Here is a 26,690-nt window from a genome sequence, read left to right as displayed (position 1 = left end):
TCACTCAGGATGATATTCTCTAGATGCCGCCATTTTCTTAAGAATTTGGTTAAGTCATTGTTTCTGGTGGCTGAGTAGTATTCCATTGTGTATATGTACCACAATTTTTGTATCCATTCATCTTCTGAAGGACATCTGGGTTCTTTCCAGCTTCTGGCTATTATAAATACAGCTGCTATGAACATTGTGGTGTATGTGTCTTTGTTGTATATTGGAGTGTCTCTGGGGTATATGCCCAGAAGTAGAATAGCTGGATCTTCAGGTAGTACTAATGTTTAATTTTCTGAGGAACCACCAGACTGATTTCCAGAGTGGTTGTATCAGTTTACTACCCCACGAACAGTGGAGAAGTGTTCCGCTTTCTCTACATCCTTGCCAGCATCTGTTGTCATCTGAATTTTGGATCTTGGTCAATCTAACTGGTGTGCAGTGGGATCTCAGGGCTGTTTTGATTTGCAATTCCTTGATGGCTAAGGATGTTGAGCACTTCCTTAGATGTTTCTCAGCCATTCAATATTCCTCGATTGAGAACTTTTTGTTTAAGTCTGTATCCCATTTTTAAATAGAGTTGTTTAGCTTTTCAAGTTCTTTGTATACCTTGATACTAGGCCTCTATCTGGTGTGGGGTTGGTAAAGATCTTTTCCCACACTGTTGCCTGCCATTTTGTTTTCTTGACAGTATCTTTAACCATGCAGAATCTTTGCAATCTCATTAAGTAATATTTGTTAATCTTTAAAATTAGAGCTCGAGCCATTGGTGTTGTGTTCAGAAAATTTTCTCCTGTGCTTATGTGTTCTAATGTTTTCCCTACTTTCTCATCTAATAGTTTCAGTGTACCTAGTTTAATGTGGAGATCTTTCATCCACTTACACTTGAGCTTTGTACAAGGAGATAAGAAAGGGTCTATTTTCATTGTTCAGCATGCTGAGTGCCAGTTGGACCAACACCATTTGTTGAATAGGCTGTCCTTTTTCCATTGAATGTTTACTGCTCGTTTGTCAAAAATCAGGTGATCATATACCTGAGGGCTCATTTCTGGGTCTTCTATTCTATTCCATTTATCCACATGCCTATTTCTGTACCAGTACCATGCAGTTTTCTGCACAATTGCCTTGTAATACAGCTTGAGGTCAGGGATAGTGATTCCCGCAGATGTTTTCTTGTTGTTGAAGATGGATTTCGCTATTCTAGGTCTTTTGTTATTCCAGATGAAATTTTACATTGCTTTCCAACTCAATGAAAAACTGGGTTGGAATTTTGGTGGGGATTGCATTGAATCTGTAGATTGCTTTTGGTAAGATGGCTATTTTTAAGATGTTGATCCTTCCAATCCATGAGCATGGGAGATCTTCCCATTTTCTGAGATCTTCCTCGATTTCCTTCTTTAGATATTTGAAGTTCTTGTCGTACAGGTCCTTCACTTGCTTAGTTAGAGTCACACCAAGGTATTTCATAGTTTTTGTGACAATTGTGAAGGGTACCTTTCCCCTAATTTCTTTCTCCACATGTTTGTCATTGAATATAGGAAGGCTACTGATTTGTTTGAGTTAATTTTGTATCCAGCCACTTTGCTGAACTTGTTTATCAGCTGTAGGAGTTCTCTGTTGGAGTTTTTGGGGTCACTCAAGTACACTATCATGTCATCGGCAAAGAGTGATGTTTTTATCTCTTCCTTTCCGATTTGTATCCCCTTGATCTCCTTTTGCTGTCTAATTGCTCCAGCCAGGACTTCTAGTACTATGTTGAATAGGTAGGGGGAGAGTGGGCAGCCTTGTCGAGTCCCTGATTTTAGTGGGATTGCTTCAAGTTTCTCGCCATTAAGTTTGATGTTGGCTGTTGGTTTGCTGTATATTGCTTTTATTATGTTTAGGTATGGACCTTGGATTCCTGTTCTTTCCAGGACATTTAACATGAAGGGGTGTTGGATTTATCAAATGCTTTCTCAGCATCTAGTGAGATGACCATGTCATTTTGTTCTTTGAGTTTGTTTATATGGTGGATTACGTTACTGGATTTCCTTATATTAAACCATCCCTGCATCCCAGTGATGAAGCCTACTTGGTCATGATGAATGATCGTTTTGATGTGTTCTTGGATTCGGTTTGCAAAGATTTTGTGTATTTTTGAGTCAATGTTCATAAGTGAGATTGGTCTGAAGTTCTCTTTCCTTGTAGGGTCTTTGTGTAGTTTAGGTACGAGGGTTATTGTACTCAAAAAATGAGTAGGGTAGCATTCCATCAGATTCTATTTTTTGGAATAGTTTGGAGAGTATTGGTGTTATATCCTCAATAAATGTCTGATAGAATTCTGCACTGAACCCGTCTGTTCCTGGGCTTATTTTGGTTGGGAGGCTTTTGATGACTTCTTCTATTTCTTTAGGTGTTATAGGGTTATTTAGATGGTTTACTTGGTCCTGGTTTAACTTTGGTATCTTGTATCTGTCTAGGAATTCGTCCATTTCCTCCAGATTTTCCAATTTTGTGGAGTATAAGTTTTTGTAGTAGGTTCTGATGATTTCTTGAATTTCCTCAGTTTCAGTTGTTATGTCTCTACTTTCCTTTCTGATTTTGTTAATTTGTATACTCTCTCTTTGCCCTCTAGTTAGTCTTGCCAGGGGTTTATCAATCTTGTAGATTTTGTCAAAGAACCAACTCTTGGTTTTGTTGATTTTTTCAATGGTTATTTTTGTTTCTATTTGGTCCATTTCTCCCCTAATTTTGATTATTTCTTGCCGTCTACTCTTTTTGGGTATATCTGCTTCCTTTTGTTCTAGAGCTTTTAGCTGTGCTGTCAGGTTGCTGATGTAAGCTCTCTCCAGTTTCTTTTTGGAAGCACTTAGGGCTATGAGTTTTCCTCTCAATACTGCTTTCATTGCATCCCATAGGTTTGGGTATGTTGTGTTTTCATTTTCGTTGAATTCTAGAAAGTCCTTAATTTCTTTCTTTATTTCTTCTTTGACCTTGCTATCGTTTAACAGAGCGTTGTTTAGTTTCCATGTGTATGTGGGCTTTTTGTTGTCTTTGTTGTTATTAAAGACCAGCCGTAGACCATGGTGATCTGAGATGATGCATGGGAGTATTTCAATCTTATATCGATTGAGGCTCGCTCTGTGTTTAACTTTGTGGTCAATTTTCGAGAAGGTTCCATGGGGTGCTGAGAAGAAGGTGTATTCTTTTACTTTAGGATGATATGTTCTGTATATATCTATTAATTCTAGTTGGTTCAAAGTCTCTGCTAGTTTTGCAGTGTCCTTGTTCAGTTTCTGTTTCCATGATCTGTCCATTGGTGATAGTGGGGTATTAAAGTCTCCCACTATTATTGTATGGGGTGAAATGTATTTTTTGAGCTTTAGTAGGGTTTCTTTTATGAATGTGGGTGCTTTTTTATTTGGAGCATATATGTTAAGAATTGAGAGTTCCTCCTGACAGATTTAAGAATATGGAACGCTTCACGAATTTGAGTGTCATCCTTTTGCAGGGGCCATGCTAATCTTCTCTGTATTGTTCCAATTGTAGTATATGTGCTGCCGAAGCGTGCACAATCTATACCTTTCTATATCTATTTCTATGTCTATATCTGTATCCACAACCATGTCCTCGTCCATATCCATGTCTACATCCACTTCCACATCCATATTTATATCATCTATCTCTATCTCTATCTCTATCTCTATATCTATCTATATCATCTATATCTAATCTATATATTCTATCAATCTCTATCATTTTTATATTTATCTCTATCTTTCTAATCTATATCTATAACATTTATATCTAATCTATTTCATATATCTTTCTCTATCTCTATCTCTAACTCTTTCTCTATATCTATTTCTATTTCTCTCTCTCTCTCTCTCTCTCTCTCTCTCTCTCTCTATATATATATATATATATATATATATATATATATATATATATATATGTATATATTTGTTTTAGAATATTGTTTCATATCTATGTGTGCCTGTGTATATGAACATGTGTGTAGGTGACCAGAGAGCCAGGGCAGGTCATCTGTTCCAGAATGTAGTTACATGGGTGCTGGAAAGTGAATTCCAGTTCTCTACAGGAGTGTTCTTAACCACTAAACCATCTCTCAACACAACCTCCTAACGTTTTTTCTTAAAAAAAAAGAAATAAAATATTCATCTAAAGTGCAGGTCATGAAACATAAGCCAAAAGACCAATTTCCACAAGGTTTTTAATTGTGTGTCAGTGATGGGAAAAGCAATTGTTCCCACTATTAAAATATAGACTAAATTTTTATAAAATATATAGCTTTTTAAAAAGACTTGAAGGTGGAGAAGGCAACTGCAGTGTGGAAGGAAGCACATTTCTTTCATTTTCAAAGCTCACACACCATACAACACAGCCCCTCACATAGCCAGGTGCTTTGTATTCTCCGTATCCTCCACCTCCAGTTCCAGGGGCCGTTTTTGACATTAAGTCTGGGCGGGAGCCAGGGTGAGGTTCACCAAGTTCTTTCCTGTACCAGTAGATCCTGAAATTTTTTCTTCATGTACTCATATTGAGTACATGGATGATCTAAGGCTTCCTCTGTGGTAAGCCTAGCTTTTGGGTCCACAACCAACAGTGTCTTGACAAGGTCCTGAACCTTCTCTGAGAAATTTGTCCAGACTTCAGGAATAAGTTTGTACTTTCCACTGGTGATCTTATCCTTCAGGGATACTTGGGTTTTATGCTTAGTGAAAAGCAGATACAAACTTAGGCAGATGAAAAGAATGACTCCTAAACTCCAGCAGTCCACTGCATGACTGTACCCAGCAGTCCCGTTGGAGACAAGGACCTCAGGAGCCAGGTAAGTGGGCATACCACTTAGAGTTCTCGTCATAGAGGTCTTCCCCAAGATCTTGGACTGCCCAAAATCAGTGATCTTGAAAAAACAGTCCTCTTCCTGAGATGATAAAAGAAGGTTCTCCAGCTTTACGTCCCAATGTATAATCGCATTTTCGTGAAGGTACTGTTCAGCTAAAAGCATCTGATAGAAATAGAGCTTGCAGATGGCCTCTTTCAGACATTTGCTTGCCATCGCCCGGTGGTCAAAGAGTTCTCCTTCCAGAACAATGTAATAATCTTCCACATCAAAAACATCTTTAATCTTGATAATGCAAGGGTGATTTAGCTTCTTCCAAATTTCTATTTTAGTTTCCACACTGGGAACTGTGTCGGCCTCTCTCAGTGAGCCGAGAGCAAACCTCCGCTTGCTGATAGTCTTTATGGCCACTTTCTTACATGTTTTCCTTTCAAAAGCCATCTTTACCTCTCCATGAGCACCACTTCTAAGAGTTTTTGTCATGTTGTATTCGTCTCTTAACTCCTTAGGATAAACTGACTGATCACCTACAGTCAAATCAAACAATACAAAAACTTTATTTCTACATAGTGAAACTGCGATTTCGAAGTTGTTACTCAAAGGACAGCGTTTCCCTTTCTCGATGGGCTCGGTAATAATCTGTTTCTATGTTACATTCTGTCCTACATGTACTCCATGCTTATGGTAACTAGTGGGATTTCAATGCATGCTATCAAACCTCTAAAAGAATTAAGTATTGACAAAATATTCATATAGTGTTATGCCGAAATGCCTTTAAAAATCTGTATATGTATCCTTCTTTAAAAAAATAAAGTTGTAAGAAAAAAAAAACAATTCTTAGGGCCCATTTTCCTGAAGATACGAAAGTGCTTCTTGGTTTAAGTCTGGTACTTATGCATCCTCAGCAGTAGTCTATTGAAGCAATATTCACAGCTTATATTCCTCCCAAAGAAATAGTTGTCATTAACACAGTCTAGATTGGGAGAATTCATTCTGAAGAGTCCGTAGCCGAGCCCAGTCTTCTCGGGTTCTTTGTCCTTAGGAATAGGACAGAGTTCCTGAGTAGACACTGTCTCTAAGGATCTCAGTGTCCCAGAGCTGGAGTGGGAGGACCGTCTGGAGGACGACACTGTGCTGCTGGAGGAACTGGATGCTCCCTGGTATTGTCAGAGGTCCTGCAACTAAGGCGGAGTGCCTAGAAACTGGCTGAAGTCATCCAGGACTGTGAACAGGAAGCACTGTCCTGAGACCTCGACAAGTCACTGCCATGGGACAGATGACTCTTCATATCCAACCGTGTGAGATCACCAGGAGACACAAACACTCCCGTATAGTTTTTTATACAATTATTCACTATGAGACACAGTTGGGATTACTGGGAATAGTCATTGTAACAGAAGATTTATTTTTGTTTTTTTTTAACGACTTTATTTTACAAAACAAAGATAAATGTACAGATTTTAAATATTTTTTGCTTAAAATTATACATTTTTGTCAGTACTGTTTTTTCAGACATTAAAATAATTTTTACATAAAACCATGTGAATATATTTTTTTTTAGTCAGTACTTGATTTTTTTCAAGGGCTTGACAGTATGCATTGAAACCTAATAGTTACAATAAGCGTAAAGTACATGCAAAACAAAACGCAACATGGAAATAGTCAAAGTCTTCTTGTTTTGTGAATATATGTATATTTTTTTGTTTTCTTTATTTCTTGGACTTCATACAGTCTGTGAGTTGTTTCTGGGGGAGTGCAAGCCTCTGGGGTTAGCATCCCACTATCAGTGACTGCATATTATGTCTGTTCTTTTGTGACTGGGTTATCTCACTCAGGATGATATTCTCTAGATGCAGCCATTTTCTTAAGAATTTGGTTAAGTCATTGTTTCTGGTGGCTGAGTAGTATTCCATTGTATATATGTACCACAATTTTTGTATCCATTCATCTTCTGAAGGACATCTGGGTTCCTTCCAGGTTCTGGCTATTATAAATAGAGCTATGAACATTGTGGTGCATATATCTTTGTTGTGTATTAAAGTGTCTCTGGGGTATATGCCCAGAAGTGGAATAGCTGGGTCTTCAGGTAGTGTACAAGGAACTCAAAAAGCTAGACACCAGAGAATCAAATAACCCTATTAAAAAATGGGGTACAGAGCTAAACAAAACGTTTTCAGTTGAGGAACACCGAATGGCCGAGAAACACCTGAGGAAGTGCTCGACATCCTTAGCCATCAGCAAAATGCAAATCAAAACAACCCTGAGATACCACCTCACACCAGTCAGATTGGCCAAGATCCAAAACTCATATGACAGCAGATGCTGGCGAGGCTGCGGAGAAAGAGGAACACTTCTCCACTGTTGGTGGGGTTGCAAGCTAATACAACCACTCTGGAAATCTGTCTGGCGATACCTCAGAAAATTGGATATAGTACTACCCGAAGACCCAGCTATTCAACTTTTGTTTTGTTTTTGATAATGGAATAGTAAAAAGTTACATCTGAAACCTTAAACAGAATTTTCAATAGAAGAAATGAAAATGGTTGGGAAAAACTCAAAGAAATGTTCAACATCCTTAGCCATTAGGGAAATGCAAATCAAACTATTTTGAGATTCCATCATACACTGTTCATAATGGCTAAGTTAAATAACATAAGTGACAGCTCATGCTGGCTCGGAAGTAGAGCAAGAGGAATAATCCTACATTGATGATGAGAGTGTAAACTTATACAGCAACTCTGGAAATCAATATGGCAGTTCCTCAGAAAATTGAGAATTGAGAAACCTTAAGATTCAGCTATACCACTCTTGGGCATATACCTCAAGGATGGTCAATTTCACAAAAACAAAACAAAACAAAACAAACAAACAAACAAGCACCAAAGACCAAAACCAAAAACAGAAAAACCAACGTAATAGCCAGAAACTGGAAGCAAACAAGAATAAAGAAAATGTAGTGTATATATATATATAATTTATATGATGGAGTATCACTGAACTGTTAAAAATGACATTGTAAAATTTTCAGTTAAATGAATGGAACTAAAAGAAAATCATCCCAAGTGAGGTAATTGAGACCCAGAAAGGTAAATATGGTATATACTCATATATAAATGAATATTAGCTGTTAAATTAATGATGACAGAGCTATAATCTTGGTAGACCCATAGAAGTTAGGTAAATTGGGGGATATATAAATATCCTTCTGAGTGGGGAATATAATACATATATTACAGGTAGACTAGGGGTGGGTGGGAATGGGAGCAAGGGATCACATGGGAATGGATAGACTGTAGGAAGAAAGAGCTGGAATTGGGAGCCTTTTGGGGGTATATGGAAAGCTAATATAGTGGAAACTTCCTGGAATCTATGTAGGTGATCCAAATGAGAACTCTTAGTATGGGGTCTCAACTGGCCATCAGGTGAGGCTTCCAGCTGTGGGACTGGGTTACTTTTAGTTAAGTTGTTAGCCAAGGGAGTCTTATTAAATTCCCAAACAAGCCAGGTGGTTGATAAGACAAAGTGTTAATCTCCACAAACTGTCATCAGAATCTCATTGTTGAGGACAACACTCACATAACTCATCTCATTGAGCCTGGAGAACTTGAGCTGCTACTTCAATGAAGACTTCACTCTTATGTTTTGATCTCTTTGGTGCAGGAAGGTAATCCACAGGCTACTAAAAGAAAAATGTAGAAACTAACCCTGTCACAAAGCCCCTTACGTACAATCTTTCCTGCCTACAAAACATGCTAGAGCAATAGTGTCACAGAACTGTGGAAACAGCCAACCATTGTGTGATTTGATTTAAGGCTCACTGCATGAAATGAATCCCATACCCATCACTGCTTTGGTAACTAAGAACCAGAGACTATATAACCCAGAAACCTATAGTAAAATCAAACACCACTGGCCTAGAGGGGACACACACACACACACACACACACACACACACACACACACACACACACACACATACACACACACACACACACGATATTCTGCTATACCCATAGATCAGTGCTTTGTTCAGTCATTATTAGAGAGGCTTTTACTGGCTACAGATGGAAACTATTGCAGAGACTCACAGCCAGATATTACACAGAAAAAGGGAGTACAAATGAGATGTCTCTATCAAACCCAGAGGCCCCCCCAAAGTTCAGGGAATCTCATGGAAGAGAAGGCATAAAGAGTGCTAGAGTCAGAAGAGAAGGAGGACACCAGGAGAACAAGACCTACTGAATCTACTAAGCAGGAGTCATATAAGCTCACAGAGACTGAAGCACCAAGCACACAGCCTACATGGGTCTACATCAGTTTCTCTGTGTATATATTATAGTTATTAGTGAGAAAGGTAGTTACTAAAGTTTCTAAGGAAATCCAAATGTCTACTAGGGAATAATTTGAAAGATTTTGGTCCATAAACATTTTAAAAATATAGAAGTAGACTTCTAGACACATATAACCTACTGTTATTAAATCAACAATATACAAACAACCAGATCACATTCTCAACAGTTAATAAGACTAAAGAAATAATAATGTTACAAGAGTATAGTATAGATTTAGTTATTGGCAAGTTATCCCAACTCTTTAAAATCTAACTAACACCAATCCTACTCAAATTGTTCTGTAAAATAGAATTGAGGGACACTACCAAACTCATCATGAAAGCACAAATCAACTTGATACAAACAGAAAAAACAAAACAAAGCAAAACAAACAAATCTACAAACAAAACATATAAGGACAGTACCAATAATGAAAGGGAACAGTACAAATAATAAAAGAGTAGGCCACACCACCCAGAAGAGCAGGTAGATCACCTGCCCATGGAATGCTCCCACTTTCTTGCTTCAGTTCCCACAGACCCAATCTACCATGATCTCTTCCTTTCTTACCTGCCACTCCTATTGCCATATCCTAGTCTTCAACTCAGGTAAGAACTCTTGCTCAACCATAGACTACACAAACCAGAAGAAGACAGAGGAAACAGAAACAAAATAACAAAATACCTACTCTACAAAGACAATCCAGAATTAATCAAAAGAGACAGGGAAGGGCACTTCATACTCATCAAGGGAAAAATCAACCAAGATGATCTTTTAATTATGAACATCTATGGCCCAAACCCAAGGACACTCACATTTGTAAAAGAAGTGTTACTAAAGTTTGAAATACATATTGACCCTCATATATTGATTTCAATAGACTTCAATACCCTACTCTTACCAATCTATTGAACATAAAAACAAAAACTAAATAGAGAAATAAAGTATCTAACAAATGTTATAAGCCAAATGAACCTAAAAGTTATCTATAGAACATTTCATCCACATACAGAAAAGAATATACCTTCTTCACAGCACCTCATGGAGCTTTCTCCAAAATTGACCACATACTCTGTCACAAAGCAAGTTTCAACAGTCAGGAAAAATGAAGTAAATCACTGCATCTTATCAGACCATCAACTGTACTTCAATAACCACAGTAAGAGGAAGCCTAAAAACTCATGGAAACTGGACAACTCTCTAGTAAATGATAACTAGTTAGGATAGAAATGAAAGAAAATAAAAGACTTTTTAGGATACAATGAGAATGAATCACAACATACCCAAACCTATGGGACACAAATAAAGCAGGAAAAGAGGAAAGATCATAGCTCCATGTCTTTATAAAAAATGGAAATATTCAATACCAGAAACATAACAGAACACTTGAAAGCTCCACAACAATAGGAAACAAGCACATCCAGCAGGACTAGATGACAAGAAATAATCAAAGGGTTATAATCAATAAAACACTAACAAAGAATAAATGAAACAAAGAATTGTCTTCACAAAAACCAAGAAGACAGACAAACCCATATCCAAACCAACTAGATGACACAGAGAAAAGGTACTAATTAACAATCTCAGAAACAAAAAGGAAGACATAACAACAGACACCAAAAATATTCAAAAAATTATTCAGTTGTATTTTCACAACCTGTACATCACAACAATTGATAAATCTAAAAGTAATGGAAAAAATTTCTTGATAGGTACTAATCAAAATAAAATCAAAATAAAATAAATAGCTCATTTTTTATTGTGGGATTATTTATTATTTTGTAACATTAGGTTACTTCTAAAAATGTTATTTTAAACATATTTTTTCACTCTTACAACTTTATTTAATAAAAGAGGGATACAGATACAGATTTTAAAGTCATTTTGGCATAACACCATGTGAATATATTTTTGTCAGTACTTAATTCTATTAGAGGTTTGATAGCATGCATTGAAATCCCACTAGTTACCATAAGAATAAAGTACATGTAGAACAGAATGTAACATGGAAACAGTCAGTTTTCTTGGTGAGTATAGATTAAGTATAATGATTTTTGAATACCAAAATTGCCACCAGGCTATATTCTTAGCTCTTGGATTATTAATGATTTAAGGACCAAGTGTACCACACTCTGAGAGGGTGCTATACACTTTTTTTTTTCTAAGAAGGATTGAGGCTTTCATTTTTTGGCCTTTGTTTTTCTTGAGCTTCATATGGCCTGTGAGTTGTTTCTGGGGTGTTCAGAGCTTTCTGGGGTTAGTATCCTATTATCAGTGACTGCATACTATGTCTGGTCTTTTGTGACTCAGTTACCTCACTCAGGATGAAATTCTCTAGATGCATCCATTTTTCTAGGAATTTCATAAAGTCATTGTTTCTGATAGCTGAGTAGTACTCCATTGTGTAAATATACCACAATTTTTGTATCCATTCATCTACTGAAGGACATCTGGGTTCTTTCCAGCTTCTGGCTATTATGAATAGAGTTGCTATGAACATTGTTATGCATGTGTCTTTGTTATATGTTGGAGCGTCTCTGGGGTATATTCCCAGAAGTGGAATAACTGAGTCTTCAGGTAGTACTATGCCCAATTTTCTGAGGAACCACCAGACTGATTTCCAGAGTGGTTGTGTCAGTTTACAACCCCACCAACCGTGCAGGAGTGTTCCTCTTTCTCCGCATCCTTGCCAGCATCTGCTGTTATCTGGGTTTTTGATTTTAGCCATTCTGACTGGTGTGAGGTATATAAACATATTTTTAAAATCTTTATAGTCCAGATTTTATCCTTCTCCTGGTCTACTGTCTGACTATTCCATGTCTCACACCTCCTTCACTCATCTCTATGAGGATGTCCCCATTCCACCTCCACCACACAGGCAGTATATGTGTTGGGGGCCACATATCAACTGGTATGTGTTGCCTGGTTGGTGGTACAGTATCTGAGAGATCTCGGGGTCAAGGTTAATTGACATTGATGGTTCTTTTATAGGGTCACCCCTCCTCAGCTTCATCCATCTTTTCCCTAATTCAACCACAGGGTTCAGCAAATTCTGTCCACTAGTTGTGTTTAAATATCTGCATCTGGCTCTTTCAGCTGCTTGGGTCATTTGGATGGCAGGCATGATAGGCCCCTTTTTGTGAGTACACAATAAACTCAGTAATAGTGTCAGGACTTGGGGCTTCCCTTGAGCTGGATTCCACTTTCGGCCTGTTGCTGGTCCTCCTTTTTCTCAGGCTCTTCTCCATTTTTGTCCCTGCATTTTTCTTCAGTCAGGAACAACTATGGGTCAGACTTTTTGACTGTGGAATTGGAACCCCTTCCCTCATTTGATGCCCTGTATTTCTACTGAAGGTAGGCTCTACAAGTTCCCTCTCCCCACTGTAGAGCATTTCATCTGATGTCTCTGGTACATTCCAGAGGGTGCCCTCTCCTCATTTCCATTATTTCTGCTGGCCCTCAGGACTTCAGTCCTGTTCCCCCCACCCAATACTAGATCATGTTTCCCTCTTCTCCCCCCTTTACCCTTTCCCAATCAGGTCTCTCCCCTTTCTACACCTCCTGTGATTGATTTCTTCTCCCTGCCAAGTGGGATTGCATCTTCCTTACTTGGGCTCTTCTGCTTGTTAACCTTTTTGAGTTTTGTGGACTGCATACTGGATATTCTGTAATTTTTTGGCTAGTATCCACATGTTAGCAAGTACATACCATACATGTCCTTTTGGGTCAGATTTACCTCACTCAGGATAATATTTTCTAGTTCCATTCATTTGCCTACATAGTTCAGGATGTCCTCCTTCTTAATAACTGAGTAGTATTTCATAGTGTAAATGAACCATGTTTTCTGTATCAATTCTTTTGTTTTGGAACATCTGGGTTGTTACCAGCTTCTGGATATCAAAAAGAAGTCTGCTATAAACATATTGGAATACATACCCCTGTAGCATTGTGGAATGTCATTTGGATTTATGCCCAAGATGGGTATAGCTGGATCTTCAGGTAGATTTATTTTGAATGTTCTGAGGATTCCAAAGATTGATTTCCAGGGTGGTTGTACCAGTTTTCAATCCCACCAGCAATGGTCTCTCTTTCTTCATATCCTCACCAATATGTGCTGTCACCCGAGTTTTTGATCTTAGCCATTCTGATTGTTGTAAGGTGGAAACTCAGGATCATTTTAATTTGCATTTCCCTGATCACTAAGGACTTTGAACATTTCTTTAAGTGCTTCTCAACCATTCAAGATTCATTGTGTGAATTCTTTGTCTAGTTCTATACCTCCAGTTTTTTTTTTTTTTTTTTTTTTGGATTGGGTTGTTTGGTGTTTTGGTGCTTAGCTTCTTGACTTTTTATATATTTTGGATATTAATTCTCTATTGAGTGTTGGATTATTGTATATTTTTCCCAATCTGTAGGTTTCTATTTTTATGAGGTTCCATTTATCAATTATTATCTTAGACTGTGAGCCATTGGAGTCCTGTTAGGAAATTTCCCTATACGACAATGATTTCAATTATTTTTCCCATTTTCTTTTCTGTTAGATTCAGTGCATCTGGTTTTGTGTTAAGGTCCTTGATCTGTTTGGACTTGAGCTTTGTGCAAGTAGGCAAATATGGATCTATTTTAATTTTTCTATATACAGACTGCCAGTTAGACCAGCACTATTTACTGAAGATGACTTCTTTTTTTCACTCCATATTTTTGGCTTCTTTGTCAAAGATGAAGTATCTGTAAGTATCTGGTTTCATTTCTGGGTATTCAATTTTATTCCATTGATCAATGAGTCTGTCTCTGTACCAATGCCATGAAATTCTTATCACTATTGCTCTGTAGTATATCTTGAGGTCAGGAATGTCGATTTCTTCAGAGGTTCTTTTATTTATTAATTTTTATTGGATATTCTTTGTATTTACATTTCAGATGTTATCCCCTTTCCCCCAATTCCATTCCCCCTCCTCCTCCCATTGCCTCCATAAAGGTGCTCCCTCTCCTAATCAACTTCTTCCACCTAAGTGCCTTAACATTCCCCTACACCAGGAAAATGAGCCTTTGCTGGACCAAAGGCCTCTCTTCCCATTGAGTGCAGAGAATGATATCCTCTGATATATATGTGCCTGGATCCACGGGTCTCTCTCTCCATGCAAACTCATTGGTTGGTGTTTTAGTCCCTGGGAGCTGTGTTGGATTTGGTTAGTTGATCATTTTGGTCATTCTAATGGTTGCAGACCCTTTCAGCTCCTTCATCTTTTCAATAGCTCCTTCATCGGGGTCACTGTGTTCAATCAAATGGTTAGGTCCAGGAATCCTCTTCTGTATCAGTATGGCTATGGCAGAGCCTTTGAGGAAGCATCCATATCAGATTCCTGCCAGTAAGCACTACTTGGCATCAGCAATGGTGTGTGGGTATGTTGGCTGCACATGGGATGGATTGCCAGATAAGGCAGTCTCTGGATAATCTTTTCTCCAACCCCTACTCATTATAACCTCCCATTAGTGTTTTGTTTTTCCTTCTAAGAAAGACTGAGGCATCCACCTTCTGGCCTTCTTTCTTTTTTGAGCTTCATAAGTTCTGGGAATTGTTTCTTGGGTATTCTGAGCTTTTGTGGGTAGTTGACTTTCTTTTGTTGTCTAATTTCTCTTTCTAGGACTTTCAGAACTATATTGAGTACGTAGGGGGAAAGTGGGCAGCCTTTGTCTAGCCCCTGGGTTTAGTGGGATTTCCTCAAGCTTATATCATCATTTAGTTTGATGTTGGCTACTGGCTTGCTGGATATTGCTTTTATTATGTTTAATTTTGGGTATTGAATTCCTGATTGTACCATGATTTTAACATGAAGGTAGGTTGAATTTTTCCAAATGCTTACTCAGCATCTAAAGAGATGAAGAATCTAAGCAACAGAAACCAAGACAACCTGGCAACATCAGAACCCAGCTCTCCCATTACAGCAAGTAGTGAATATCACAATACTCCAGAAAAACAAGATATATACTTAAATAGTGCCTCTTGTTGATAATGGAGGACCTTGAGAAACAAATGAGTAATTTTCCTAAAGAAATTCAGCAAAAACACAGATAAACAAGTAAAAGCCCTCTGAGAAACCCTGGAAAACACAAGCAAATAGATGAAGGAATTGAACAAAACCACCCAGGATCTAAAAACAAAAATGGAATCAATAAAGAAAATACAAAGAGAGACAACTCTAGAGATAGAAAACTTAAGAAAGATGCCAGAATTCATAGACATAAGCCTCACCAACAGAACACAAGAAATAGAAGAGAGAATCTTAGGGGCAGAAGATAACATAGAAAGCATTGAAACAACAGCCAGAGAAAATGTAAAAATTAAAAAGCTCCTAACCCAAATCATCCAGGAAATCTAGGATGCAACCAGGAGACCAAACCTATGGATAATAAGTATAGAAGAGCAAAAAGGCTCCCAACTAAAAGCCCCAGTAAATATCTTCATCAAAATAATGGAAGAAAACTTTACTAACCTAAAGAAAGAATTGGCCATGAACAAAAAAGAAGACTACAGAACTTCAAATAGATTGGACCAGAACAGAAATTCCTCCCTATTCATAATAGTCAAAAAACCATATATTTAAAACAAAGAAGACATATTAAAAGCAGTAAGGAAAAAAGGACAAATAACATATAAAGTCAGACCGATCAGAATTACATTCAACAAAGACTAGAGAATGAAAGCTAGAGAATCCTGGACAGGTATCATACAGACTCTAAGAGAACAAAAGTTTCAGCCCAGGTTACTATATCCAGTGAAACTCTCAATTACCATAGATGGAGAAACCAAGATATTCCAAGACAAAAAAAAATTTTACACAGTATCTGTCCACAAATCCAACCCTACAAAGGACAATAGATGGAAAACTTCACAACGAAGTGGGTAATTTCACCCTAAGAAATGCAAAAAATTAATCTTTTTGCAACAAACCTCAAAGAAGAAAAGCATACAAACATAATTCTACATCTACCACCAACATAGTAGGAAACAACAATCACTATTCCTTAATATCTCTTAACATTAGTATATTTGATTCCCAAATAAAAAGACATAGACTATCAGACTGGATATGTAAACAGGATCCAGCATTTTGCTGCATACAAGAAAGTCATCTCAGCAACAAAGACAGGCACTACCTCAATGTAAAAGGTTTGGAAAAAAAACTTTCCAAACAAATGGTCCCAAGAAACAAGCTGGAATAGACATCCTAATATCTAATAAAATAGATTTTTAACCAAAATCATGAAAAAAAGGAAGGACACTTTTTACTCATCAAAGGAAAAAAATCTATCAAGATAAACTCTCAATTGCTGAACATCTATGCTCCAAATACAAGGGCACCCAAATTCATAAAGAAACTCTATTAGAGCTCAAACCACGTATTGCACCACACACACTAGTAGTTGAAGACTTCAACACTCCACTCTCATCAGTGGACAGATAATTGAAGCAGAAACTAAACAGTGACACAGCGAAACTAACAGAAGTAATGAACCAAATGGTTTTAAGAGATATCTATAGAGTATTTCATCCTAAACCAAAAGAATGTAGCTTCTTGTCAGCACCTCACTTCATCTTCAAAATTGATCATATACTCTGTCAAAAAGCAGAGTATATGTCAGGCCTCAACACATACAAAAACATTGAAATAATCCCTTGCATCCCATCAGATCACCATGGACTAAGGCTGGTCTTCATTAACAGCAAAAATCCCACATACACATGGAAGCTGAACAATGCTCTACTCAATTATAGCTTGGTCAAAAAAGAAATAAAAAAGAAATCAAAGACTTTTTTAGATTTTAACAAAAATGAAGTCATAATGTACCGAAACTTAGAGAATACAATTAAAGCAGTGCTAAGAGGAAAACTTGTAGCTCTGAGTGCCTCCAAAAAGAAACTGGAGAGAGCATAAACTAACAGTTTTACAGCACAGCTGAAAGCTCTAGAACAAAAAGAAGCAGATACATTCAAGAGGAATAGACAAAAGCAAATTATCAAACTCAGAGCTGAAATCAACCAAATAGAGACAAAAAGAAGTCTACAAATAATCAATAAAACCAAAAGCTGATTCTTTGAAAAAATCAAGAAGATAGATAAACTGTTAGCCAGACTAACAAGAGGGCACAGAAAGAGTATCCAAATTAACAAAATCAGAAATGAAAGGGGAGACATAACAATAGAAACTAAAGAAATTGAAGAAGTCATCAGATCCTAATGCTCAACAAATCTTGAAAACTTAGAAGAAATGAACAATTTTCTAGACCGTTAACAGGTACCAAAGTTAAATCAGAATCAGATAAACCATCTACATAGCCCCATAACCCCTAAAGAAATAGAAGTAGTCATCCAAAGCCTCCCAACCAAAAAAAGCCAAGGACCATAGAAGACCTAATACCAATACTCTAAACTATTCCACAAAATGGAAACAGAGGGAACACTACCCAAGTCATTCTTCTAAGCTAAAACTGTGCCCATTCCTAAACCTCACAAAGACCCTACAAAGAAAGAGATCTTCCAACTAATTTCCCTCATGAATATTGATGCAAAAATACTCAATAAAACTTCTTGCAAACTGAATCCAAGAACACATCAAATCGATCATTCACCATGATCAAGTAGGCTTCATTCCAGGGATGCTTCAAATACAAAAATCTATCAACATAATTCACTATATAAACAAACCCAAAGAAAAAAACCCACAGTTCTTTTATTGTTAAGAATTGTTTTTGCTTTTCCAGATGATTTTGAGTCTTCCTCTTTCCATGTCTTTCAAGAATTGTGTTCAGATTTTGAAAGGGTTTGCGGTGAACGTTTAGGTGGCCTTTGGTAGGATGATCATTTTTACTATATTAATTCTGCCAATCCATGAGCATGGGAGATCTTTTTATTTTCTTAGATTTTTTTCAATTTATTTATCAAGAAATTTGAAGTTATTGTCATACAGATCTTTCACTTATTTGGTTAGAGTTACCCCCACAATATTTTATATTATTTATGGCTATTTTGAAGGAAGTTTTTTACTTAATTCTTTTTTCTGCCTGTTTTTCATTTGTATAAAAGAAGGGTACTGATTTATGTGAGCTAATTTTATATCTAGTCACTTTCCTGCATTTAGTTATCAGCGTTAGGTGTTCTCTGGTATAGTTTTTGGGGTCGCTTATGTATACAATCATATTATCTGCAAAAAGTGATACCTTTACTTATTCTTAATCAATTTGTATCCCCTTGATCTCTTTTCATTGCCTTAATGTTCTAGCTAGAATTTCAAGTACTATATTGATTAGATATAAAGAGAGTGGGCATCCTTGTATTGATTGTGATTTTAGTGGGATTGCTTCAAGTACCTCTCCAATTAATTTGATATTGGCTGTTGGTTTCCAGAAAATTGCTTTTATTACACTTAGGTATGTGCCTTGAATCTTTGATTTCTCCAATACTTTTAATAGGAAAGGCTGTTATATTTTGTCAAATGCTTTTTTACCATCTAAATAGATGAACTATGATTTTTTTGAGTTTGTTTTTATAGTGGATTATGTTATCTGATTTTTGTATATTGAACTAATCTTACATCCCTAGGATGAGACCTATTGATCATGGTGAATCATGGTTTTGATATGTTCTTGGATTCATTTTGCAGTATTTTTGTTGAGTACTTTTGCATCAATATTCATTAGGGAAATTGGTATGAATTTCTCTTTGTTGGTTGGGACCTTGTGTGGTATAGGTGTCACAATAATTGTGGATCCAGAGAATGAATTAGGTAGTATTCCTTCTGTTTGTCATTTATGGAATAGTTTGGTATTAGGAATATTGGTATTAGTTCTTTGAAGGTCTGGTTTAATTCTGCACTAAAGCCATTTTTCCCTGGGCTTTTTCTGCTTGGCAGGTTTTTGATGACTTCTTCTATTTTCTTAGTGGACAGGAACCTGTTTTGATAGTTTACCTGATCTTGATTTAACTTTGGTATGTGGTATCTGTTAAGAAAATATTTCATTTAATCTAGGTTTTTCAGTTTTATTTAGTGTAATCTTTTGTAGTAGGATCTGATGATTTTTTAAAATTTCATCAGTTTCTTTTGTTATGATTGCCTTTTCTTTTCTAATTTTGATAATTTGTGTACTGCCTCTGGGCCCTTTATTTAGTTTGTCTAGGTTCTTGTTGGTTCTCTCAATGAAACAGTTTTTGGTTTCTTTAATTCTTTGTATCATTCTCTTTGTTTTTATTTGGTTGATTTTGGTACCCAGTTTGACTATTTCTTGCCTTCTACTCCTCTTGGGTGAGTTTGCTTCTTTTTGTTCTAGGGATCATAGGTATGCAGTTAAGTTGTTAGTTTAGAATCTCTCCAATTTATTTACCAGGGCACTTAGTGCTACAAATTTTCCTCTTAGCACTGGTTTCATTGTGTCCCATAAGTTTGGGTATGCTGTGTCAATACTTTCATTACATTCTTGAAAGTATTTAATCTCCTTCTCTCTCTCTCTCTCTCTCTCTCTCTCTCTCTCTCTCTCTCTCTCTCTCTCTCTCTCCCCCTCTCTCCCTTCCCTTCCTCCCTCCCCCCCTCCCTCTTTCCCTTTCTCCCTCCTTCCTTCCTTCCTTCCTTCCTTCCTTCCTTCCTTCCTTTCTTTCTTTCCTTCCTTCCTTCCTTCCTTCCTTCCTTCCTTCCTTCCTTCCTTCCTTCTTTCTTTCTTTCTTTCTTTCTTTCTTTCTTTCTTTCTTTCTTTCTTTCTTTTTTCTTCGCTGACAAAATTATCATTGAGTAGAGAGTTGCTCAGTTTCCCTGTGTATGTGGGCTTTCTAGCTTTGTTGTTGTTGTTGTTGTTGAAGACAAGCCTTAGTCCATAGTGATCTAATAGGATGCATGGGATTATTTCAATCTTCTTGTATCAGTTTAGTCTTCTTTTGTGACCAACTATATAGTCAACTTTTGAGAAGCTATCATGAAGTGCTGAGAAGAAGGTATCTTCTTTTGTTTTGGGATTAAATGTTCTGTAGATTACTGTTAATACCCTTTGGCTCATAGCATTAATTAGTTTCATTGTGCCTCTGTTTAGTTTCTGTTTCAATGTCTTGTCCATTATTGTGTGGGATTCACTGTGTATTTTAAACTTTAGTAAAGTTTCTTTTATGAACGTGGATCACTTGCATTTGGTGCAGAGATGTTCAGAATTGAGGCTTTCTCTTTTTCCTTTGATGAATACAAAGTGTCCTGTTGTATCTTGCTTGATAATTTTTGGTTGATAGCCTATTTTATTGGATATTACTATAGCAACTCCAGGCTGTCATTGCATCATTTGCATGGAAGACATTTTTCATCCTTTAACTCTGAGATAACATCTCTCTTTTTTATTGAGGTGTTTTTCTTGTGTGCAGCAATGTGCTGGCTCATGTTTGCCTATCCAATGTGTCAGCTTATGTCTTTTTATTGGTCAGTTGAGTCTATTGATATTGATTGATATCAAATACAGATGATTGTTAGATCCTGTTATATTTATTTTTGGGTGTGGCAGGTGCATGTGGTTCTCTCCTTTAGGCTTTGTTGTGAGATGATTAATGTCTTGTTTTTTTGTTTTGTTCAGTTTTGCATTGTTTTGTATTGTTTTATGTAGGTAACCTTTTTGTGTTGGAGGTTTTCTTGTAGACTCCTCTTTAGGGCTGGGTTGGTAGATAGATACTATTTAAAGTTGGTTTTGTCCTGGAATATTCTTTCTCATATATGTTGATTGAGAATTTTCCTGGGTATAGTAGTCTAGGCTGGCATTTGTGATCTCTTAGAGTCTGTTTGATTTCTATCCAGGGTCTTCTGACTTTTAATGTCTTTCTTGCGAAATCTGGTATAATTTTGATAGGTCAGCTTTTATACTTTACTTGGCCCTTCTCCCTTGTAGGTTTTAATATTATTTCTTGGTTTTATGCATTTTGTGTTTTGATTATTATGTAATAAATGAATTTCCTTTTCTGGTCTCATTTATTTGGTATTCTATAGGTTCTTGTACATTCATGGACTTCTCTTTATTTAGGTTGGGGAAGATTTATTCTATGATTTTTAAGACATTTTCATGTCCTTTGAACTGGGAATCTTCATTATTCTCTATTCATATCATTCTTAGATTTGGTCTTTATATTGTGTCCTATATTTTCTGAATGTTTTGCATTAGAAGTTTTTTATATTTTGAATTTTCTTTGACAGTTGTGTCAATCTCTTTGAAGGTATCTTTTATAACTGAGATTCTCTCTTCTATCTCTTGTATTCTGCTGGTGATGCTTACATCTGTAGTTCCTGACTTCTTTCTTAGGTTTTCCACTCCTTGGTTTACCTCATTTTGTGTTTTCTTTATTGCTTCTACTACAACTTTTAGGTCTTGAACCACTTTATTCAATTCCTTCACCAGTTTAATTGTGTTTTCCTGTGTTTTTAAAAGGGATTTGTTTGTTTCACTTGTAAAGGCTTCTACCTCTTTAACTATGTTGTCTTTTTTCTTTTTTTTAAACGACTTTATTTTACAAAACAAAGATAAATGTACAGATTTTAAACATTTTTTTGCTTAAAATTATACATTTTTGTAAGTACTGTTTTTTCAGATATTAAAATAATTTTTACATAAAACTATGTGAATATATTTTTTAGTCAGTACTTGATTTTTTCAAGGGCTTGACAGTATGCATTGAAAACCTAATAGTTACCATGAGCGTAAAGTACATGCAAAACAAAACGCAACATGGAAATAGTCAAAGTCTTCTTGTTTTGTAAATATATATATTTTTTTGTTTTCTTTATTTCTTGGACTTCATACAGTCTGTGAGTTGTTTCTGGGGGAGTGCAAGCCTCTGGGGTTAGCATCCCACTATCAGTGACTGCATATTATGTCTGTTCTTTTGTGACTGGGTTATCTCACTCAGGATGATATTCTCTAGATGCAGCCATTTTCTTACGAATTTGGTTAAGTCATTGTTTCTGGTGGCTGAATAGTATTCCATTGTGTAAATGTACCACAATTTTTGTATCCATTCATCTTCTGAAGGACATCTGGGTTCTTTCCAGCTTCTGGCTATTATAAATAGAGATGCTATGAACATTGTGGTGCATATATCTTTGTTGTGTGTTAAAGTGTCTCTGGGGTATGTGCCCAGAAGTGGAATAGCTGGGTCTTCAGGTAGTACTATATCCAATTTTCTGAGGTATCGCCAGACTGATTTCCAGAGTGGTTGCACCGAAATTTCTGTTCCTGGTCGCTGGATCTGGCAGGGCAGGACAGGGCAAGGGAGGGGGTGCACTTTCCGTGTGCACTCCGAAGAGATCTCTCTGCTCCCTGGCAGCTCAGGTCTCCCACCCACCAGTTGCTCAGCCTCTACGAGCCGCCGTTCCGGGTGGCAGATGGGCCAGGCTCAGCTCTGTGTCCTGAAGTTGCCTCCGGGTGGAAACAGAAGTTTCTAAGTTCTGTTCCAGGTCACAGTTGTTCAGCCTTTACGAGCTGCCGTTCCGGGTGGCAGATGGGCCAGGCTCCGCTCTGCCTTAACTATATTTTCTTGTATTTTTTTCACTGAGTTATTTATATCCTCCTTAATGGACTCTCTTATCTTCATGAGATAAGATTTTAGGCCAGCTACCTTATTTTCAGGTATGTTGGTGTGTTCAGGGCTTGCTATCGTGCAAGAACTATGTTCTCATGATGCTCATGTATATTGGCTTCTTTTGCTTATGGTATTTTACTTGCCTCTTACCATCTGCTTATCAAAACCTGGTGTTCGCTTGTCTGGGTGTCTGTCTGGAGCCTGCCTCTTTTGTTCCTGTGTTTCTTCAGGTCTCCTGGTAGGCCTGTGGCCCTGGCTGTAGCAGACCTTTTTTGGGGCTTTCCCAACTGTTCGTTCTTCAGAGAAGCAGTCAAGCTCTGGCCCTGTATGTATATGCTCTCCAGAGATGCCTATGGACTGTGGTTTCTGTTTCCCTGTGTGCAGATGAACTCCAGGGAAGTTTTCAGACTGTTGGATCAGTTGCCCTGCATGCTGCTGATTCCCTGGGAGGTTGTAAGACTGGTATTAGTTACCCAATTGCCTTTTGTGCAGTGGACGCCCTGGGATGCCTTCAGACTGTGGTGTCTTCAGAGTTGCACACTAGCTTGTTATCTGCCCCAGGAGAGGGCACTGGCCAGAAGGGGCATGGAATACAGTGCTTGGGTTTCTGGGGTGATGGGTTCTGGATCAACTTTGTTCCCACAGGCAGCTGTGGGCCCTCATGAGGGTTCTCACCAGTTGCCCTGTGTGCAGAAGACCTCCTAGGATAATTTCAGAGTGTGCTGTCTTCTCGGGAGCAGACTAGATGGTAGTCTGCCCTGAGCAGAGGGGAGCTGCTGAAAGGTGTTAAGTATTTTAAATAGACCTATATTCACCAATAAATTAGGTACAGGTTACAAACAAAAATCCCCTGAACCACCACAAAGGCCAGAACCAGAAATCTTTAGTGTCGAATTTGACCAGACTTTCACTAGAGAACCAGTGCCAATACTCCTCAAATTATTTCACAGAATAAAACAGAAGGAAATTTGTTAAATTTACTTTATGAGCTCACAGTCACACTGATACCCAAATTACACAAAGAATCAACAAAGAAAATTACAGATCAATTTTCTTCATAACATAGATGAAATAACATTCAACAAAATACTTGTAAACTGAATATATGAATATATAAAAAATTCATCCACAGTGATCAAGTAGGCTTCATCATAAAACAGGGCTGGTACAACATAATTTTAAAAGATAAAAGAAAAACGAAAATCAGGCAATGTAATTTACAATATAAACCAATTAAAAACCATGTGATTATCCCATTAGATGCCAAAAATTCCTTTGAAATAATTCAACACACCTTCATAATAAAAGTCTTTTGGAAATCAGAGATATAAGGAACATACCTAAACATAATAAAGACAACTTATAGACTGCCTATAGCAAACACCATCCACAAAAATAGATGTGAAAACATAATTAAGGTTTGTACTGAAATAATGAAATAGAAATAAAAGACAATACAAAGGACATGAAGGGTGGTGCTTTGTAAAGATTAACATAATTGACTATTTTTTTTCCAGTTTTCTTAAGTTTATTTTTTTCTTACAACTTTATTTAAAAAAGAGAGACACATGTACAGATTTTTAAAAGCATTGTGGCATAACACTATAAGAATATATTTTTTTCAGTACTTAATTCTTTTAGAGGTTTGATAGTATGCATGTAATTTTACTAGGTACCATAAGCATAAAGTGCATGTAGAACAGAACGTGACATGGAAACAGTCAGAGTTTTCTTGGTGTGTATATATTAAACGGTGATTTTTGAATATCAAAAATTGTCACAAGGCTATATTCTTAGCTCTTGGATTATTAATGATTTAAGATCCAGGTATAGCAAACTCTGAGAGGGTGCGATACACTTAATTTTTTTCCTAAGAAGAACTGAGGTTTCACTTTTTGGCTTTTGTGTTTCTTGAGCTTCATATGGCCTGTGAGTTGTTTCTGGGGTATTCAGTGCTTTCTGGTGTTAGTATCCAATTATCAGTGACTGCATATTATGTCTGTTCTTTTGTGACTGGGTTACCTCACTCAGGGTGATATTCTCTAGATGCATCCATTTTCCTAGGAATTTCATAAAGTCATTGTTTCTGATAGCTGAGTAGTACTCCATTGTGTAAATGTACCACAATTTTTGTATCCATTCATCTACTGAAGGACATCTGGGTTCTTTCCAGCTTCTGGCCATTATAAATAGGGCTGCTATGTACATTGTGATGCATGTGTTTTTGTTATATGTTGGAGCGTCTTTGGGGTATATGCCCAGAAGTGGAATAACTGGGTCTTCAGGTAGGACTATGTCCAATTTTCAGAGGAATCGTCAGACTGATTTCCAGAGTGGTTGCACCAGATAGCTTGACTCTTATAGACAAAATTCTGGATTATACTTGTACTCATTGTCAAAGAAGAGATGTATTTTAATGGAATTCACATTAAAGCCAAAAATTAATAAATGGTACCTTATCGTGCTGAAAACTTCCTGTTTAGCAAAGAACATCATCATTTTGGTGAAGTAGTAGCCTAAAGAATGAGGAAAAGGCATTATTAGTTGTATGTATGACAGAGGTTTAGGTTTTAGAATATGAATATACAAACAACAAAACACCCAAGAGAAAATAACGGAATTAAGAAAATGGAGCATGGAACAAAAGGAAGATTTCTCACAAGATAAAATGCAATTGGTAGAGTAACATTTTAAAACGTGTTCAATAGTTATCCCCACCAGGAAAATGCATCTTACCCATTTTAGAGTGGGTAAAATAAAAATTAACAAGAAATACTCATATTTTTATGGTGAAGTGTGGAGAGCCGTTTTGGCACCTCTGAACATTTGATGGCAGAGTATTATTATCTCCTTGTACAAAGCTCAAGTGTAAGTGGATCAAAGATCTCCACATTAAACCAGATACACTGAAACTATTAGATGAGAAAGTAGGGAAAACCTTAGAACACATAGGCACAGGAGAAAATTTTCTGAACAAAACACCAATGGCTCAAGCTCTAAGGTCAAAGATTAATAAATGGAACTTAATGAGATTGCAAAGTTTCTGTAAGGCTAAGAACATTTTCACGAAAACAAAACGTCAGACAATAGAATGGGAAAAGATCTTTACCAACTCCCTATCAGATAGAGGCCTAATATCCAAGGTATAGAAAGAACTCAAAAAGTTAGACACTCAAACTTTTCCTCAAAAAGTTACAGAATCAAACAACCCTATTAGAAAATGGGGTACAGAGCTAAACAAAACATTCTCACTTGAGGAATATCAATGACGGAGAAACATCTAAGGAAGTGCTCGACATCCTTATCCATCAGGGAAATGCAAATCAAAACAACCCTGAGATTCCACCTCACACCCGTCAGATTGGCCAAGATCCAAAACTCAGATGACAGCAGATGCTGGCGAGGTTGTGGAGATAGAGGAACACTTCTCCACTGTTTGTGGGATTGTAAACTGATACAACCACTCTGGAAATCAGTCTGGCGATTCCTCAGATAATTGGACATAGTACTACCTGAAGATCCAGCTATTCCACTTCTGGGCATATACCCCAGAGACACTCCAATATACACCAATGACGTGTGTACAACAATGTTCATAGGGGCTCTATTTATAATAGCCAGAAGCTGGAAAGAACCCAAAATGTACAAAAATCATGGTACATTTACACAATGGAGTACTACTCAGCCATAGAAACAATGATTTAACCAAATTTAAGAAAATGGCTGCATCTAGAGAATATCATCCTGAGTGAGATAACCCAGTCACAAAAGAACAGACATAATATCCAGTCACTGATATTGGGATGCTAACCCCAGAGGCTCGGACTGCCCCAGAAACAACTCACAGACTGTGTGAAGTTCAAGAAAAAAAACAAAACAAAACAAAACAAAACAAAAAAAGATAAGTCATGCTCAATCCTTACACACCAAG

The 26,690-nt window shown here is 37.0% G+C and overlaps 1 pseudogene across 1 annotated transcript; it reads right to left on the bottom strand.

Moving 5' to 3' along the window:
* Nucleotides 1–4,376: 4,376 nt before the first annotated feature.
* On the bottom strand, nucleotides 4,377–25,499 carry LOC308415165 (serine/threonine-protein kinase Chk2-like; annotated as a pseudogene). The gene is made up of 4 exons: nucleotides 25,496–25,499; nucleotides 22,910–23,202; nucleotides 5,625–5,991; nucleotides 4,377–5,473 (listed from the first exon to the last, which is right to left on the bottom strand). The product of its transcript is annotated as a serine/threonine-protein kinase Chk2-like (transcript).
* Nucleotides 25,500–26,690: the final 1,191 nt, after the last annotated feature.

This window comes from Micromys minutus, assembly GCF_963924665.1.
Source record: "Micromys minutus genome assembly, chromosome: X".
In the NCBI taxonomy this organism is placed as follows: Eukaryota; Metazoa; Chordata; class Mammalia; order Rodentia; family Muridae; genus Micromys; species Micromys minutus.
This window is presented reverse-complemented; position numbering and strand designations above follow the sequence as displayed.